Source organism: Anguilla anguilla, chromosome 8 (assembly GCF_013347855.1).
Source record: "Anguilla anguilla isolate fAngAng1 chromosome 8, fAngAng1.pri, whole genome shotgun sequence".
Lineage (NCBI taxonomy): Eukaryota > Metazoa > Chordata > Actinopteri > Anguilliformes > Anguillidae > Anguilla > Anguilla anguilla.
Genome location: NC_049208.1, coordinates 28287865 through 28307214, shown reverse-complemented (window position 1 = coordinate 28307214; position 19350 = coordinate 28287865). Strand labels below are relative to the sequence as shown.

Here is a 19350-nt window from a genome sequence, read left to right as displayed (position 1 = left end):
AATCACAAGATAGTGTAGACTTGTAGACTAGGAATTTGCACCCATTCTCTTGAAAAAAGAGTGGATGAAATAAATAAATTGGTCAAACTTTGTCAGACCTCAAAACAAAATGTAGAACAGTAGATTTATAAAGAAAACTGCTGCAGAAATCCTACTATCCTAAGCCTGTTTTAGCATCATCTTACATGTAAAAAATATAATCCCTCTGGGTTGAGTTTAAGAGTCTGGAGAAGAGCAATGGGCTTCTGAAATATTATGTGCAGGAAAGACATGACACAGAGCCAGTAATGTTGTGAACTTGTCTGTATGTCTGGAGAGCACAGCTTCAGAAAGTCCATATTTTCTCTAGAGGGGAGAAAAGAAAAACCCAAATGAACACGAGATCGTATCTCCCTCACATCTGTCTCGTCTGGACAGAATAACAACAAAAGTGGCACGACAGGGGTGTGGGGGCGTGTTGGGTGGGGTGTGGGGGTGTTTGGTGTGCTGGCCAGGGATAAGTTCTGAAAGAGCAATTACCTTGTTCTTTAAAATCTTGTGTTTATTGGAAATTTGTGCCTAGTGCCAAACAATACGCCAGCCTCTTGGTATGAGCATTGCTACCCCTTAAATGGACATGGCAATATTTATACAGGTGTTTAAATCAAATGTCACATAAAGTTTCTACTGTATTTTTTACTGCATATTCTCTGTTACTATGATACCACTTGATATCAGAAGCCTGACATTTTGAACCAGGGCTGTCCAATCTTATCTGAGATGCATCAGGCTTTCATTCTAGCCAAGCGCTAAAACAGCTCATTCAACAAATTAACCAGTCGTCATCATCATTCAAGACTTTGAATAGTTTATTCAGGTGTTTAAGTGCCGCCATGAAAAAGCTTGCACCCTCAATGGGCTTTCCCTCAGAAGACTGGACACCCCTGGGAATAATATCTCAGAGTGCACTGTTCCTGTACCACCCTGCTCTAACGGAGCTGCCTCCCTTCCTTTGGCCCAGCGAGTGCCTGTATCTCCCTGCCAGCTCTGTAAAAGGTGGAAGAATAATTACAAAAGACCTACTTTTACCTTCGGGCTTTCTGCAGGAGCCGGCAAAGATTAAGCGGAACATGGTCGCAATGCAAATATAGCGTGGTGCCAGCGGTGCTGCCGCAGGTTTCCGCAGCTTGACTGACACCCTGGCACACTCGTTGATTAGACCGCGTTACCAAGTTCTCCGCAGCCCCCTCCAATGAGCGAAGCACGGGAGCATGGGACTTGAACCGAAGCCACATCAAATAGTGCACCCGTTGTTCTCCAATGGAGCAACAAAACTATGGTTACTCAGAAAGAGCAAAAAGCAGGGAGCGCCACATGCAAGCCAAACCTTGCCCAGCCCCAAGCTTGAGAAAACCCAGCCAGTACCCAGAAACAAACAGATTTCTACTGAACGGGCACTTGGAGGCTTTTCAGACCACATCATAAGTAAAACAAGCACTGCCAGCCCTTCAAACCTGAAGGACACTTGACAGGACACTGAACCAAAATAATAATTATCTAGCAGTGAAATGGGGCAATCAATAAACAATCTTATAATGGAACTGACATTTGTACACATTCGTTTTGGCCATACATTTCTTTCCGCTTCTCATATCATTCACCACTGCTGTAAAAGCACTTGCTTTTTTATGCGGAATACTCGGATTCATTATGGTTTGGAATAGACCACATTTAATTAGATTTGAAAGTAAAGGAACCAGTATTCATAGACCGGCATTTTTCATGGAGCACTTTCCCATCCCCTTCCATAAGACGCATATTGTATCCCTTTCCAAATATTTCTCCTTGTGCTGTTGCCACTCATGCATTTTTAATCAATTTTTACCCTTAAAATATGGATCATGATATGCCTGTCTGGTTACTGCCTCATCTTTAATCTTATGAGTAGAGCATGTGCTCTTCTGAAGCACATTCTGTCTCTTCTCACTCACTCACTGTGGAGTTGAGCTCCACAGTGTTTTTGACAGAGGAGTACATTTCATATGCAGCTCATTCAAGCAACCTGCAGGCATCATTTTGACTCAATGAGACCAAAATGCCCTGGCCAGTTTACAGCAAGTTGCATCACCCTGCAAGGTTACAAGCCAGTTACTGGCATAGTCAGGATTCAACTTACATTGCTGATATAATGTATACAGTTCCTTGTCCAAACTGGTTAAGCAACGACTGTTTTAACTCAAGAAAGGCTTTCTTTTATTTTAATGGGATTTGCAGCTAAACAACACCCACTTCTGCCTTGACAATTAGGTCTACGCCGTGCCTCTTAGCTAGCCCGGTTAGTCGTTATGTTATGGCACTCGGGTGCCGCAGCATCCGCTGTGCGCCTTCTGACGACGTGGCAGCAGGACGCTGTAACCCCCGCCGAATCCGGATGACAATAGCTTCCTCTGTCTGCTTCAGAGGGTGGGTGAAGGAAAGTGCCAGCGCTCACGCCAGGTGCCAGCTGGACGCAGACCCGCGCCCCCCTTGGAGGAACTTCACTTAAGGCAGAGACGTGGAATTATAATAAAATGACTGCGACCACGATGGAGATGGTGGAACAAGGGGAGACATTTGGACGGGCACCAGGGAACATTGAGGGGCGAATCGGAGGGCCGCCCCCATTCTTCGCCGCTCTTTAGAAAAGGCTGAGTGGGTTCAGTGGAGCGGCGGACATGCCCTCCCCCTTGGCCCCACCCCCAGCGCATGCACACGCCTATTCTCCTGCCTCCAAGCCAAGGAGGTAGATCTTGGCCATCCATCTTGCTGAGACTGTAATCCCGAACGGCAATAAACTCTGTGGTCCAGACAGGAGGTCTATAGCTCTAACCCAATGGATCTCTGAAATGTAAATCCTTCAGGTTCAAAGTCATCCTGTCTGGAACTATAAGCTACATAAACTAACTTAAGTCTGACTTAGCAACCCTTAGGATATGTGGATACAACCGTTTAGTGAAGCAATGATAAGTATACCAGTACAGCTGATTAATTAATCTCCATGGATTGCTAATGATGATGGTATTACAGCATTCTAAAATTCTGGTTTCAGTAACTCAGGCAAGACTGTTCAACTTGCAGATGGACAGTCTTGGCTATGAAGGGAATGATTCTGCATTGCAGACAAATTTCTAATTTTATCCAGACTCATGTCTCTCTAGGAGGCTTGGTAACATAATGCTGCTTAACAGACAGGCAGGGTGGATAGTGTGGCTGTCAGGTTAAGATGAATCAGATAGATAATGAGTGTTCACCAGTGATTATGGACTCCATTAGTAGACCTTTCTGCAGAATGCACCCTTACTGCCCCTGGAACAAAAACATAGAAACAAGTCCACAGACCATTAGGAACATATCAACACATATTTATGGTCCCCAGGGAGAATATTAACTGAAATTATTATAGTTAGGAACAGAGGAACCATGAACTCTTAGCACCCTTCCCACACACACTAAATCTTGGACCGAGACAACGCTGCTCAGAACCCCAAGAAAAACGAGGGAGTGAGATACAAAGGAGAGACAAGAAAACAAACAATGTCTGACTTTTACTTTCCCCCTGCTTTCCAAAGAGCTCTCTCTTTACACGCCCCCTCCAAACTCCCCCAACTTATTTATTTCGCTGTCTCAATCTCTGTAATAGGGAGACTGTGGTTTTTATTGGAATTACATAAACGGCCTTTAAACTGCTGTCTGAATGACTGCGTGTGTGTGCATGTGCATGATGTGTGTGTGTGTGCGTGTATGACTATGCGTGCTTGTGTGCTGCACACACATTTCCATGTAGGTTGCCAATGTCCTTGTTAGCCTCCCACTGTGTCTCCCTCGTATTTTACTCAGTTTATTCAGAAGTTATTTTACTTGTTATCCTTTTAAAGGGCATACAACAGCACCATTTACAGTTTCCTTTTCAGTCACTTAAGAGTAACTGTTCCAATCATAAGGAATGGATGTTGCTTGCTGAAGTTGCTATTATAGATCAGAATGTGCACAGACCTCATGAGCATGGTGGTGATTGGATCTCAACTGACAAATCACTCCATGAATGAGGAGACGGATCTAACCGGCAAGAAAATAGATGCATTACCATCACCGTTAACAATTGCTTCTCAGATTTGACGGAGAACAAAATGGTGTATTGTGACACACTGCTGCTTTTCGGTAGACAAACAGACTGAAAGCAATTACAGAAACATTCCGAGACAGCTCTGGAGGGGCGGGGGCTGGACAGAGTGAACAGCAGTGTATCTGAGGTCACTGGCAGCACGGATGACGTCTGTCAGTTTTCAACTAATGGGTTGTGACTTTATTTCCCACAATAGCCCTGTGAGAGAGGGGCCACCTGGCTTTCGCCTGCAGGTCCTGTGACAGAAATCTGCAATCTGCACAGTGTCTGGACTGAGGTCAGTTCAATCAAGCCACTCATTTTCAGCAACCTCAGCATGTCTGCATGTGCGTTTGTGTATGTGTGTGTGTGTGTGTGTGTGTGTTTATGTGTGTGTGTTTAATGCACCCCATTATCCTTTTCTACAGCACAATAATTTACTGAACCCAGTGCTTCAGCTATAATTCAAACCTGTAGCCTTTTGCCACCTCTATATCACACACAGCAATTATGTGCATATCGTGAAACTGCCAGTGCATCTCTTCCCTAAGCGTGTCTCAACACATGCTTTTGCACCCGCCTGTGGGGACGCTGTGTCCTTACAGGCTGTAAGCATCGCTGGCCTCAGTTCCAGCTCCTGACATACAGTATATCCCCCAGCTGAAAACAAAATGCTTCCCTGTTTCTTCTGGCAAACACATTTTTAATACGTGGAAAAAATAATGTGACAGCTTCTCAGAAAGTATGGCAACTTCTTTATGTTATCTGGCACCCAACAGGTGCCACATTTCCCATACTTATTTATTTATTCCTTTATTATTTATTCTCAAAGCACTCTCAGATTTACATTGTTGTTCCCTGCAATGCGTCGTCTTGACCTCCACTGTGGTGATCAGTGGACATCCACAAGTCACAAACCTGATTGCTACCAACTTCAGAAATCTGCACAGATTGACTCTAATAACATCTGGATTTCATAAATACCTGTCAGAGTTTTCTTTTTTTCCATCTTTGGTGTCAGGTGACCATTACACAGAGGTTCTGGGAACAGCAGTGCTTGTAATGCAATTTAGCCCAAATGCATTTCAGCTGCTTATTTCTGTTCATCTGGTATATGCTGCCATTTTATGTGAGTTAACTGGCCGTGGGAGGATGGATGCCAATACGCTTGGCACTGTCTGCACAGTATTGAATCCTATGGAGTTGATATGTACTGAGTCACATTGGAATGCAGGCTGATTAACAGCAACACATGTGGTCAGCATGTGGTAATTTCTATATGACCCTCAACAGAGGATGCTCCACCAATTATAATCGAAGACAGACCTCTTCTACACTGTCATTCTGATTTTGAAGAGTGAGAATTACGATCTATATGGCAGCAAATGCAAAATTCCTATTCCTCACATCAAAGTCCTTTCAGATTTACTGGCATACAGGACCTTTTTCAATGGATAATGTATTCTGTCCTTCTGATATAACGATGTTACTTCTGCTTTACATGCTGCCCTCCAAAAGGCCGAACCTGAGGACCACCATGCTGTGCCGAGCAGCAGGTATGAACTTCAAACCACAATTAAACAGTCATCACTTTCTCTCCCTGACAAGAAAATGGCCACACACGCCCCTGGAAGCACCAGGAGGGAGCAGGGGAACAACGGCAGGCCAACACTCAGACACAACTTGCACAACACCTGGTGTAATGATTATACAATCCCCCCTCCAGGGAAGAGGGCCTTAGTGCATTCTGACAGATACCGCTGAAAGGTTCAGAGGGTGAGTATTGACTTGGGAGAATCTGTAAGTCTTTGAATCCTCTAAATTCACCAAATTAATTTAACTTTTCAAGTTATAAAACAATAGAAAAAATGTGAGATGGTTGGGGGGAATTAGAGGTGCAGGAGAAGGGAGAGAGGGGGAGGTGGGTGGGTGGCAAGTAGGCCACTAGGTTGAAAGAGGCAGTGTTTCAGTTAGGGAACAGGAGGGGGGAACAATCACACCTTTGTGCTCCTGTAGGGAGCAGTAGGGAATCATGTTACAGGTCACTTTGAACCTCAGGCACACTCAGTTTGGATTTGTCATCAATTTAACAATATTAAAATAATATATTGGTGGGATCAAATTCAGCCAGCCCAGGATCAAACACCATGCCCAAAGCAAGGTGGACACTGCTACACAAGACCCATTGTGGCCAATGTAGTACCACAGAGGGTGTAGTAAATCTGGGCTGAGGCAAGGAGCTGTCCCAGTTCAGCCTCCCAAAGAAAGTTGCTGGGGCGAAAGATAAGGCTGAACTGATTAGATCTCTATTTGAATGTCTACATTTTTCCATCAAAGGGAAAAACTGAAAAAGAGAAATTCTGAGGGGAGAGAAGTCTTTGGGACAGATTGCATCAAATTAACAAGGAAAATTATTGATTTTTAGCTTGTAACACTGCATGCTTTACTTTGCTCTTTTAAAACAACTTATTGTTTAGCCCCTCCTTCCTATCAGTATCTTAGGCTTAATACTTATCCTCAGATAACTTTTGCATACTATAGTCCATATGGTTAAGAGCTCAGGAGAAGGCCTCAGTAGACAGCGATGACTGGGTAGACGCACACAATTTCGGTTGAAGGACCAGATCATGCTGTTGTTGTTTGGATCTGCAGCTGGAATGTGATCAAAGCACCGGCATTTACCTCTCACATATTCTGTTTCGGGAATGCAATTTCCCCCTCCCACTGTCCCCCCATTCCTTCCAAAGCAAAAAAAAAGGCATGGCACGAAAACAGCATTCTGTGATTACCTGGCACGCAATGCCTTCTTTTTTTTTTCTTTTTTTTTTTTTTTTTTTTACAAGAGTTTAAGATACGAGGATTGTTTGAATTTTGCCCCATTAAAGTGTCTAAGTGTCTAAGTGTCTAGTTTTTGTGGAAGTCTGGGAGCTTTCCAACATGTGATAGCGGGGTTTCCGAAAACACACGCAAATGACAGCACCGGCTACCCAGCTCATACACATTCCAGATACTGGATGGCAGTAATAAAAGATGGACCAGGAGGAAGATTACCTCATTCAAGAACAGACTGCAACTGTGCCTCAACCATAGCATATGAGAAGCACAAGGAATGTTTCAAACAGAAGAAATTAATTACAGGAAACAAGGGATGTAAAAAGGCGGTTCCTCAATAAAATTGCAAGCTCCTCAAACAAGCTAACAAGGACAACTCGGAACGGATCTTTCTGACACCATTTCAAACCTTGGCTGAATCAAAGCAACCACATGCTGGCCCAAATTAGTGCAGCAGCAGTGGTGCTCACAGAAGAATATGTTGACAATTACCACCACATAGGCAAAAAGAAAAGTATCTCTCTCTCTCTCGTTGGAAGGAAGTCTCAGCCTCCTTGGTTATGCATTAAACACTCTGTTAAAAAATTGGCATGTTGAAAATCACTCTACCTCAACACTCTGGTTTGCATTAAGGCCACAGAAAACAAAACAATATAATTATTAGTTGTTTCAAAGGACAGAAAGGGAAAGGAGGGAAGTATGTTACATCTGTAAACCACATGAAAGACTTTGGTAATGGACTTGAAACTCATACTAATTAATGCTTGTTGTCCTTGGCATCTTTCCTCTTTTGTAGGGCTCCTGACAGTTTTTCAGCCAATCAGAATGAAGGGAAATCTAATTAATTACCTCCTTTTGCCTATTCGGGATTATAGCTGATTGGATATACAGAGCTTTCCAATTTCCTGTTATTTCAACCGGTTCATTGAACAGTCAAAACTTTCAAATAAACATTTTTCTGGTGTGCATGATATGTAACAATTGTTACGAACCATGTTCAAACTAAATGTGCTAGGGGTTTTGTAAACATACGTGTAGAGAGCTTTATCCTTAATTCTGTAGGGCATGTGGTTGAGGTGAAGAAAAGGTACTGAAGTATTGGAGGTTGAATCATTCAGAATCTATGAGCTAAAAGATTGTAGCATATATGAATGCAGTAGCTTCGTGCAAATTAGAGAATTAGATATTAAACTTATGAAGTGGGGATTATACCCAAGATTGCAAAATAAATAAATAAATACATTTTTGTGTGTGCACTAATGTCTGGGAAAGCCATTTTGCTACTCTTTCCATATCATTACATAAAATGTAGTTGTTACTGTCAGCTGTCATGGAAAAGGGCACCGTGGATCTGTGCCAGTATTTTAACGTGTAGGAATCATGTGACAGGAAAAGCATTGGGTGTGTCATTCTGCCATATGCATTTTGACTTCACTGGTCTGAAGAAGGGCATGTCACCACAGTGCTTTTGCAACCCTAACTTGCACAAACGCCGTGAAAAACCAGACGAAAGCGGGGCCCCCTGTCTCTGTCTCCCCTTTCACACCACATACATTATGTGGATCACTGATGGACGGAGCCGCCCACATTTTTAACCCAGAATTGGGAAACTGTTAGACCCTCACATGCCTTTCTGTCGCACTTACACCTATTTTGGCTGGGAAGGAGCTGTAAAAGCAAAACACGGAGATGGAAAGACCATCAATCTCTTTGTTCTGCCTGATTACAGGAAATGGACACAATTAGTAAAAATGGCCCCAGGGCCCTCATTTTGTGCATTATGCCCATCAACCAAATGTTGCGAAGCACGCATTGCTCAATACACAGGCAAACATACAGAACCCCGAACCAGATTATGGTTCAGGTATAGGTCGACGCAGTGGATTTTCTCCTTTTCGTTCTCAGGGTCTTTTCATCCGTTGAAGTACATATGCTTTAATTTATTCAAAAGTTGATTGTTTTGTATTAATGTGAGCTCAGGAGTCACAACAAACCATAATGGTTTTATTTCACAAAGGCCCAGTTTATTTGTGTGCAGGTGATTAAAGCCTCGGAATGTACCAGCATCTACCGAGAAGATCTAAAATACAAAAAACTAAACTAACATCAATAATTATTTCCAGAATGTTGCAAATGGGTAATTATGGATTGATTTTATCCGTATAAAAAAAACCTGTTATAAATATTTAAAAGCTACTAAGATATAAAGCTCAAAGACCAAACCCAATTCTGCCCAATTCTCATGTATTCTGGGTGAAATTTCACCACCAGTCAATCAAGTGTATTTATTTGCTTTTCTGGATTATAGGATGCTCGGTGCTTCTGGTGGCAACTGTGGCACATTTAACAACAGGCTGAGCCCAACTAATATCTGTAATGAGAAACTTCACATTGTGGCTTATTACACTACTGTAACATGTTTGTTACATATTATAGCATACAAGTGATGTACATGATGCTCAAAGTGAATAGAAAGGTTCACATTGGGCTAGAGGATTTGTCCAGATAATTAAACTGCAATCTGTGAATTTATTTATTTTTTAAATATTCTTCTTTTCTGAGAACAATATAACATGTTAGTTTCATGTGAAAATAATAATAATAATAATAATAATAATTATTATTATTATTATTATAGGAAATTCATACAAGCAAACACACACACACACACACACACACAAACACATAAAGGGATGGACACTATCCAAACCAAACCTATAAACAGACCATTGCACAGTTCCAAGCCTTGACCCATGTCCTGGGGACTGTATCACAAAGCTGAATTACTGGAAATTAAAGCAGACTTAGCTGGATAACTGCATTGACTAAAACTCAGAACAGCTCTGTTTACTGCACTCTATGTTCCAGATTTGGGAGGGATAACAGGCCTTTAATAAAAAGAATATTCGGATTCGGGTCATTCATATTTCAGGCTGCACCAGAAACAGGAAGCACAGGTGGAAAGCCTTGAAACCACTTCCATACACTGCATCTCCTTGTGAACCCCTTTTCCCTGCAGCAGATGGGATTAAACCTCCTTCTGAGACTTAACCCTGTGCACTGGGTCATCTCTTCTATTGAAAACATTACAAAACACTTCAGACAAAACAAAGCTGACTCACGGGACAAGAGGGGAGTTGGAAAAATCAATTCAGGATACGTCTGGAGGGAGGGGAGGGAAAACATGAGGCTTAAAGGCCTTTGCACACCGAATCGGATGCATTTTTACAATACATTGGATAACGAAAAATGCATCTGATTTTGCGTGAAAGGGGGGCCGTGATCCAAAAAACACAAACAAATCTTTTTAACTGCACCCTTTTCCCCAGGCACAGATCACAGAGAGTTCCAAGGAAGACAAATTCGCAATTGTCAAAAAAAAATTACCAAAAGTTTTTGCAAAATCAGAGTAAGAAAACATTACTGTATCCAACAAATTTTGGAAACAGAAGGGTGTACAGTGAATGCCATCGGCTTATTCACGAATTGAAACTAAAATGATCTGTATGTCTGTTGTGGAAGTCGAATCCAAATGCTAGCACCCCACATTCAAAAGCAAAGCACAAACTACAGGGAATTTCAATCAGGAAAACCTGTTCCACATCGCCAAGCACTTGCATGGCATAGGCTAGTTATTATAATCCTAGGACATTGCTATGCTTCACAAGGAACTTGGGGCAAAAACAAAATGTGTTTTCTTTACCCTAGAGGGACCAAAGTGGTACCTCTAGGGCACCTTATAGGGCAAAAATTAAGCATGCAAGTGTCCCATTATGATGCCCCTTCAAATGAAAAAAGTGATGGTCTGTTGTGCTACTAGGGTGCCCCCATGGGCATTTGAGTGCCCCTCTGGTGCAGGAGATGCTCTTTTTTCATTTTCCCTCTTGCCTGTTAGAGTGTATACACACTGCTGTGCACGAGCAATATGAGGGACATTCAGAAAATGAAATAAATCAATAAATATTTTATGTTTCCAATCATCCCCTGTGACCTGTGTACAATGTTCTACAGGCAGCTCACTTTGTACTAGAGCGCCTTTAAAATTTCTGTTGTTGGGAGGAAATACTGCATGAAATAGACTTGACCCCAGCAGGACCTGGCAGTGTTCAAGGTTTTGATCCAGTATTGGATCTTAAGCTTGAATTCACTTCCAGAGGTAGAGAAGGGAGGCAGAGGCAATCGGCAAATCACAGACCCCAAAACATCCCCACCCCCCCATTAAATGGGGTCTTTTGTTTGACTTTCTGTTGTACAGGTAGAGCAAAAGGAACACTAAGTGTCTCCATCTGCTTTTAAGGTTTCATTATAACATGTCGCCATTGTGCTGCATTGTTCTCTTGTTCTCTCCAACAACAACACCCCTTCCCCCCATCCCAAAAATTGAGCACACAAAGATTTTCCCTAATCCTGTAAAATCCATACCAGCAGATACGCTCTATCACATCCCAGATTAAAGCTTTGGATGCTCCCTTTCTCCTGAAGAATCCTCAACGTCCCATGCAATTACATTGTGCACTGTGTATGTGCATCTCCTTTGGCCATTACACTGGCCTTTTTCCTATTCCCAAGACAGCTTCATTTCTTTTGGGATCAGGTTTGTATTCATACTCTACTCAAGCCAAATGAACCTCCACTTAATCGTAAAGGCCAGCACTTGCTGACATACTTCCCACTCCTTGGTTTGCTATTTTCAACTCCTCTTTAGGTCTTCACAATATGGAGCAATTGTGTTGAGCCAGTTAAAAGGCCAGCATTGGCCTAAAACCCAGTAGAATGGCTTTGGTTGGACACATGGAGTGTTTACCCAGCTAATATGGAATGTTTCAAGAACACTGGGGAACATTCCACTTAGATTCCCATTGGCTGTGAGATCTTTTATAAGAAAAAAGATCATCAAACTTGTGTTTATGTGAAATAAAAAATCATGAAGGACTTGTGTTAATAACCTTTTGAAATGACAGATTCATTGGACACTGCTAACATTCCTGATAAAATTACCCTGAAGAACAATCCACAAGTCAATTTTTAATAACTACATAACAGTATGACCAGTCCTGCATTGTTCCTTGTGACACAGATAATATTTGAAGGACACAAAAGAAACTGGACAAATTCTAGAACATCTATGTTCAGGGAAAAACATTTTTTGAGTTTGAATCTGAGTATGATAGTTCAACTGTGATATTTTCCTTGCATTTTCAGAACATTTACTTACTCAAGACTCAGTCTGGGTTGTTGTACTCTCAGAGTAAAACTTTATTTGCATATGGTTTGAGTCAGATGTGGTTTGTGAAGTGTTCATTGCTTTTGGATGTCCAATAAAAACATAAGTATTCAGTGTATGCGCATGTACATGTTATTGTATTTGTATTTGTGTGTTTCTGAGTCTGCAAGTGCTTATGTTCATTCATAAGAGACTGTGGTTTCTGAGCACGCTTCCCTGTTTGTGTTAAAAGGGAAGATTGTGCATCCAGGTGCATAGAACTGAACATAGACATGGTACATATTCCTGTTTATGTCTGCAACAGCGAGAAGGAGGCAGTTGTAAATAAGTAAGGCTGTGACTGTTTACCTGGTATACCTAACCATTCACACGAAAGCTTCAGCTGTTCCAGTGGGTTTCCAACTGCAATTTCAGTGAGACAACACACAAGTGAGATTTGGTACCAGAAAATAATATGGAGGTGTAACAGGTTGCGTTTCAGTCAGTCTCATCCAACCAGGTCCTCTACATTGCCACCTGCAGGCTGTGACACACGAGAGCCAGCACACCACCTGCCCCACCTGCCCCCCTCCCCATCTCCAGGAAGTGCACAGCTGATAAGGTGCTTTGATTACAGTGGCCAAGGCGTTTAAAAGCTCCGGAGATGATAGAGTGGCTGCTGACAGGTTCGATGGTGAGCGAAAGGAAAAATAATAAGGGTCGGCTGCCAAGTTCCCCATTCTCTCTCTCTCTCTCTCCTTCTCTCCCCCCAACTCTCTCTCTCTTCCTCTCTCTCTCTGTTTCTCCCTCCCTCAGTCTCTGCTGCCAAAAAACTGAAAAACATTTCGGCATCCAATCATGCCTGTGAAGAAAGAGAGGGAGAAAGAGAAAGAGAAAGGGAGCATGGAGATGGGAAGCGTAAAGAATAGAATGTGCGAAATGAGATTGCAGATGCCGAAGGAGGAAAATTGAAAAAAAAAGAAAAAAATGAGAAAGAGAGTGGGGAGAGAGCGAGAAAAAAGGAGGAGACGGGCAGATGTGTGCGGCGGCGTAACGAGACACAGACGACCGGGTCACATGTGTTTGGAGAGAGAGAAAGCGGCTCTTGATGTTCCTGATATCGGCCCTGACGGGGGCCATGTGACTTTGCGGATTCAAAGGCTATTTTTACTCAACGTTTCTGGGCCAGACCCTGGCACGCACGTGTCCGTGCGTGTGCCTGGTCAAAGGTCCGCGCATGTGCGTGTGCACGTGTGCGTTCAGAAGAACACCTGGTCCTCATTGGTCGTGGTAAGCAGCTGAGCGGAGTCCAGCACACCTGCCCACTCTGCCAGGCACACCCACCTGCCTTTCATCTCTCTGTAGAGCATCCGGGTGCTGGCCGCCTAAACCCTTCTGTCTCCTCCCACAGGTGCCTGGCCGCAGTCTGCAGACATGCTACTATATAGGGGCTGGTATGGGAAAATGGCTGTGAGCAGGCACAGCTCCCATTGGTTGTGAAAATAAAATGTCTGCCCTCTTGTGCCTCTAGTGACGTAATGATGAACAACAACATGGAGGTGGTCATTTGCCCAGCCAGACAGATGCTCAATCAATTAGTTTAGACACCATACTCACTGTCCCTCCTCTTTCCCTCCCCTCTGCTAAGACCAGTAAAAGAACAGAAGTCAGTTTGTGGCGTAATTTTAGATTGGCTTGGTTCCTTCTACCACCCAAAATACTGGAGCTTCTTAACAAAGCCACACAAACACAAACATCTACCAATTCAAAAGGCAAACACAAACCCATGCAAACACTTAACCCCTCCCCCCTCCTCCCACACACACATGCCCACAAACCCACACCCCTTCACACAGCCACCATTCGTGTTTCTCAACAGGGCTAAGCTCTTGGTCACGGACTCGTCACCATGTGGAGAAATGTGCACATCCCAGACTGCAATGTGGCAGGGCAGGCTGCCATTCAGACCTGGCAACATGTTCCCTCTCTGAACTTTGTGCGGCACACGCATTCTAATCGGCAACATCAACAACGCAGCGTGCTGATTGCGATGACGGCACGGGCCAATGCGCTGTTTCCGATAGACACAACTAAAGTATTTTGTGGCATTATTTTTCCAAAGGCTGCTAGAGCCGGTACAGAAAGTGGGTGTGAGCCAAGATGGACGGCCAGGCACAACAGCGCTGAATGTTTTTGCCTCATAGCACCAAGTTCCTGGATTTATTTTTCCTCTGCATGAAAAAAAAAAAACAGGAACAAAGCGTTATGGATCAGGGCGTCTGTTCCTGGAAGGTAAGCCAGTTGGGGCGTTTGCTTTTCCTTGGGAATGAGTGGCATTCTTGTTCATTTCCTGTTTCAGCCACACACCAAATGTAAGAATTATGTAGGCTACCAAAAGGCGGAGGAACAACAGAACCACAGTTAGCGAGTACAGGCACTATTTGAAAAAGATTATGAGGGAAAACACAGCCAAACACCCCACACACGTGCACACACCTTGACACAGGCACACACACCAGTGTAATAATTCACATACAAATGCACACACACACACACACACACACTTTCCCACACACACACACACACACACACGCGGATGTATAGGCTCACTATCATTTTTATGAGAGGAAAACTGCCCTCAGAAATGATAAGAATGATTTGTAAAAATCATTAAGTAAATGAGGAAATTAAGTAAATAAGCATTTGTGGGGGGTGAAACTGAACTTGACAATATGCATCACCACAATTCAACCTTAAACCCTGCTTGCAACTCAATGCCTGTTGTGTGGCCTTAAAAGACAACTAAGCTACCTAACAACATTTGAAACTCTGACCCCTGGTGGACTGAAGTGGTGATGCCTGAGCAGTCCAGTGGAGTCCAGTCCCACTGTCATGATGTAAGGGCTGCATGTTCCCTACAACCTTAACTACAGCAATGTCTTATTTAGACAGAAATACCTGTGAAAACATTCTTGGGGTTTGACAGGTGTGCAATGATTGTGCAATTTCCATAAAAAGCTACATCTGTCTAAGACCTGTTATCCCCAGCAAGTAAACTCCTATGCCAGACAAACAAATGGAACATATTTTCAGGTACACCTGTGGCAACAATTGAGTTATGGGAAAGAGACTGATACATTGCTTGGTGTGATAATATTCTTTCAGATTACAGTGAAGGTTTTAGGTGCATGGTATTTTTCTGTGGATTACATGAGTGTTGCCCATGGCAACAGGATTTGTAACCACTGAAGATATCATAGAGGAAGATGGCAGGGTCCTTCATCAACAGGAAAAGTCACCAGTTATCTCCTAAAATGTATGAAAGAGGATATACCTCTAAATGTCCGACCTCTGACTGATTGAGCATCATAGATTTTGTCTTAGAATTTTTAGAAGGGAATTATTGTAAACAGACCTGGTCTGATATCATTACATCAGTATTTCAGCTTCTCTGAAGTAAATAGATACACTAACAAGTGTGCACGTCTGACCAAACGTCAACATGCTTCAGGCCCAAAAACTTGGTTTCTCTCCTTGGCAAAAGAAAAAAAAATCCTGTTTTCTAGCACTTTATGGCTTTTAACCCAGATTCTGTGGTAGAAAATCCACTCCCAAAATCAACAGCCACGGTGTTCTGGGGTTTCTCAGTAGGCATGACCAGAGTGCGCACACGTGGGCTGTGATCTGCGTCGGGATGGGAACAGCGTCGCCCCGGCGGCCGGGAGCCCAGAGCAGAACACAATAAAAAGTGAAGCGCAGGACTGGGCCAACCAGCGCCATAAAAACAGGCTGCGCGGTAACGACACATTGAAGAGGCGAGCAACGACGGTTACGGCATGGTCTTGCAATTATCATCTCCCCTCGCCAGAGAAGCAGGCTCTGTGCGCAGCTTGAACGGTTGGCGAGTGCGTGCAAGTGTGTGTGAGTGTGTGTGTTTGAGAGGGTATAACTGGGTGACAGGACTCCCTAAATTAGTAGATATATGAGTTGTGAGCGAGAGCGAGAGAGGCTGAGAGAAAGAGAGAGAGAGAGAGAGAGGGGGGGCTGTGGGAGCGAGGGAGAGAAAGGGCGGCAGAGGGAGAGGCAAAGAGAGACAGAGGCTGAGGGAGAGAGAGAGTGAGAGAGAGTGAGAGAGAGAGAGAGAGAGAGAGAGAGAGAGAGAGACGTCTCAGACATTCCCAGCAGCAGTTTTCCCTCCGCTGATATTAAGGCAAGTAGCTAAGTGGCGACATGAGAATCCCGCCCCGTGTCCTGGACCCCTTCCAAACATTGTGTGTGTCCCTCCCAGACGTGTGAGGAGTTGACTCTCTTTGGCGCTCACCGTTTTCCCCCTGGCCTCTGTGTGTGTGCGTATCTTAGATTATCGGAATCATTTTCAGGTACTTGCATAATGAGGTCATAGTGAAAATCCATACACAAGATCATTCTTGCGCAAACCCTACCCGCAAAGCAATTGTGTCCAGGTGCCAAATGTTTTTGAAAGTCTACTCTTTCCCTGGCGAGCTCTGTTTCATGACTGTGGAAGCCGAGGGCTGCCGCTCAGGCCAGACAAGAAAAAATGTATTATTGAATTCTGCTCCGCGACCCTCGTATTCAAGAATGCTGTTATCCACACAAAAAATCTCTGTCCGATGCAAAGCCTATCCTGCCTTTCAGGAACACAATATGAGGTGAAAATTGCTAGTTTACCACTTGGAATATGAAAATGCAGGGAACAACAACATTGCCTAGCTTTGGGTGGGAGTGGGGCTTGTGTGTGTGTATGTGCACTCGTGTGCGTGGGGGGGTGTAGGTTACTCCAGTTGTGGAGACGGGATGTAGATGACTAGCCTGTAGAAGGGGGGAAAGGGGGCCAAAGTGAACAAGTTCTCGGTGTCCTTCCAGTCAGTCAGATGTTTCCCCTTTTCCCAGTAAACAAATGTGACTCCACGTGTGAGGCGCCACTGACATGGAGACTTATTGCTTCTTAGCTCCTTGCTACATTCTGAAATGACATTTCGTGACAAAGCCATAAATACATGGATGTGCCCGACTGTGCACAGACAGAAAAACAGAAAAAAAACTGAAACTGCAGGAATGGGTGAGGGGACAGGCAAAGGGGGCAGTATTATTGTCCCTGTGTTCTGAAGACAGCGCACTTGAGGACAAAAGGTCCTGATGTGATATCTTAAGAGTAACCATGTGTTTTTCGCAAACGATAGAGAGACGATTGCACCTGCTGGATGCTTAAAACACAGCTCTCTCAGGGGAGAGAGACAGGAGAGTTTTGGCTGCAGCCGAAAGATCTAGAGATGCGATCCCCCACTTGCCTAATGGGTAGCTGGAGTTATGTAACTATCCTGAGGAATTCACTTGTCCTTATCCTCCAAAAGAGCTCTGTGTCTTCCTCCTCTGTACCTGATCCGTAAGCTAAAAGCAAACCTCGGTTGGCCCCTGAATAAGCTGAACTTTGCCACATTGCAAGACGGAGAACCTGCTAAAATTGAACTTTATACGTAAAAATAAAACAAACGATGAATCCAGCACAGAAAGCAGCATCAAACCCGTCGCCGCATAATCAATACCATCTTTCTGCTGACAGAGAATCCACTTGGAGAGACAAGCCGAGGGGCTAAGCCCCAAACCAGACTCCGAGATGCAAACGGACCGAGAAACAGAACCACAGTCGGTTCAAAGAAATAAAACAAAAGATTGACAGAAACAGTGCTGCAAAATGGCTGCATTTTGTTTTTAATCTCCAAAGAATTATTCCCTACCTAGAATGACCATGCCAGCAAGAATTATGCAGGTCTCATGACCGAGATATAAATGCGTCTGTTTTTTCCTTCCCCGTCTCTGTTGCCTTTGGCTTGTATTTGCTGGCTTAGAGCAACATGTGATATTAGGAAAAATATAAATGGCATGAATACGAATAAAAGAACATTGCGAGGAATGAAAAGGAGTCTGACAGACTTCTTACCTTCTCCTGCAGAATGAGGATGAATGTAATAATATATATATAGATATATATATATATATATATGGAGAAATATATATTATTGTCAGGCAGGTTTCTTCCACGCTGTTTCCTCCCCTTCAAATTTTCATGTCTCCAGAAATTAAACAGTCAGAGAAGAAGGAAAAATGCCTTGTAATTTAGAAGAAATAAAACAATATCTATATAAGGAAAAGTAAAGTTCTAATTCTTTTTCAGGGCTGACTAAGGCTCATTGCTTGTTTGTGTTTGTCTCGGATTAAAATGTAGTCCATGTGCTTTTTCTTTTTTTCCTTGCTGAGCAGGGATAAGTTCTTTAGTGCTGTCTTCAAGCGGACTACAAGTAGATTTGAGACGCACCTTCTGAATCCCTCAGCTCTCTCACTCACAGGCAGAAAGTAGGAGGGAGAGAGAGGGAGAGGGAAACAGAGAGCAAGAGGGAGAGAGAGGGAGAGAGAGAAAGTCTGAGAGACAGGGTGCTGAGCTTGGCTGAGCTGCAAATGTGTGGTATCCAGTGGGAGAGAGGCTCTTTTACAGGGGGTTTTACAGGGGGCCAAACACCTCTGAGGTCTAATCCCCCCCACTTTCACCCACTCCCTCTCTCACTTGCTCTCCTTTTTTGAATGAGTTCCAAGACAGGATTGTTTCTTAGGTTCCCTTAATACAAAAGCCGAGTGTATCCAGGAATGGTGAATTAGGTAGGAGGGGGCGTGGAGCTTGGGGTGGGGAGCAAGGGAGGCTACTAAAAGTTTCTCTTGTTTGCACCCCCGATTGCCCCCACCTCCCAACACCCTACAACAACAACAACAACAACAACAACGACACACACAAATCTTTCCTAGAAACCTGGAGCCTGAAAAACATGAAGACTGTTGGCTAATATCTTGCAGATTTAACTTTTCCTGAGAATTCCTCATCTGGCATTTTCAATAATATGTTCAGTGCACATGCATACACACACACACACACACACACACACAATGGCACATCTCTTTGTACTAAGGGCTGGAATTCCACATTCTACTTTCTTTTTGTACTACATCAGGGGGAGTCAATTGTGGTCCAATGAGATACCTCAGTAGTTTGAGTTATTTGCTCTTTCCTAATCCTTACTTCTAGGAATAATGCAGATGGCCATCTCCTCAAGGCAATCTGAATCTCTGTTTATATTACAGTTATCTGAATTCTACCAGTTTTTATCACTGCAGAATGTGTGATCCA

The 19350-nt window shown here is 43.5% G+C and overlaps 1 protein-coding gene across 4 annotated transcripts in view; it reads right to left on the bottom strand.

Annotated features, from left to right (window-relative positions):
* col8a2 (collagen, type VIII, alpha 2) overlaps window positions 1–18636 on the bottom strand; it is a 58144-nt gene extending 39508 nt beyond the window's left edge. For all 4 annotated transcript variants that reach the window (XM_035431184.1, XM_035431181.1, XM_035431182.1 and 1 more), the window contains exon 1: window positions 18115–18636. The gene's annotated coding sequence lies outside the window, so the exon portion shown is untranslated. The remainder of the gene's footprint in view (window positions 1–18114) is intronic.
* Window positions 18637–19350: the final 714 nt, after the last annotated feature.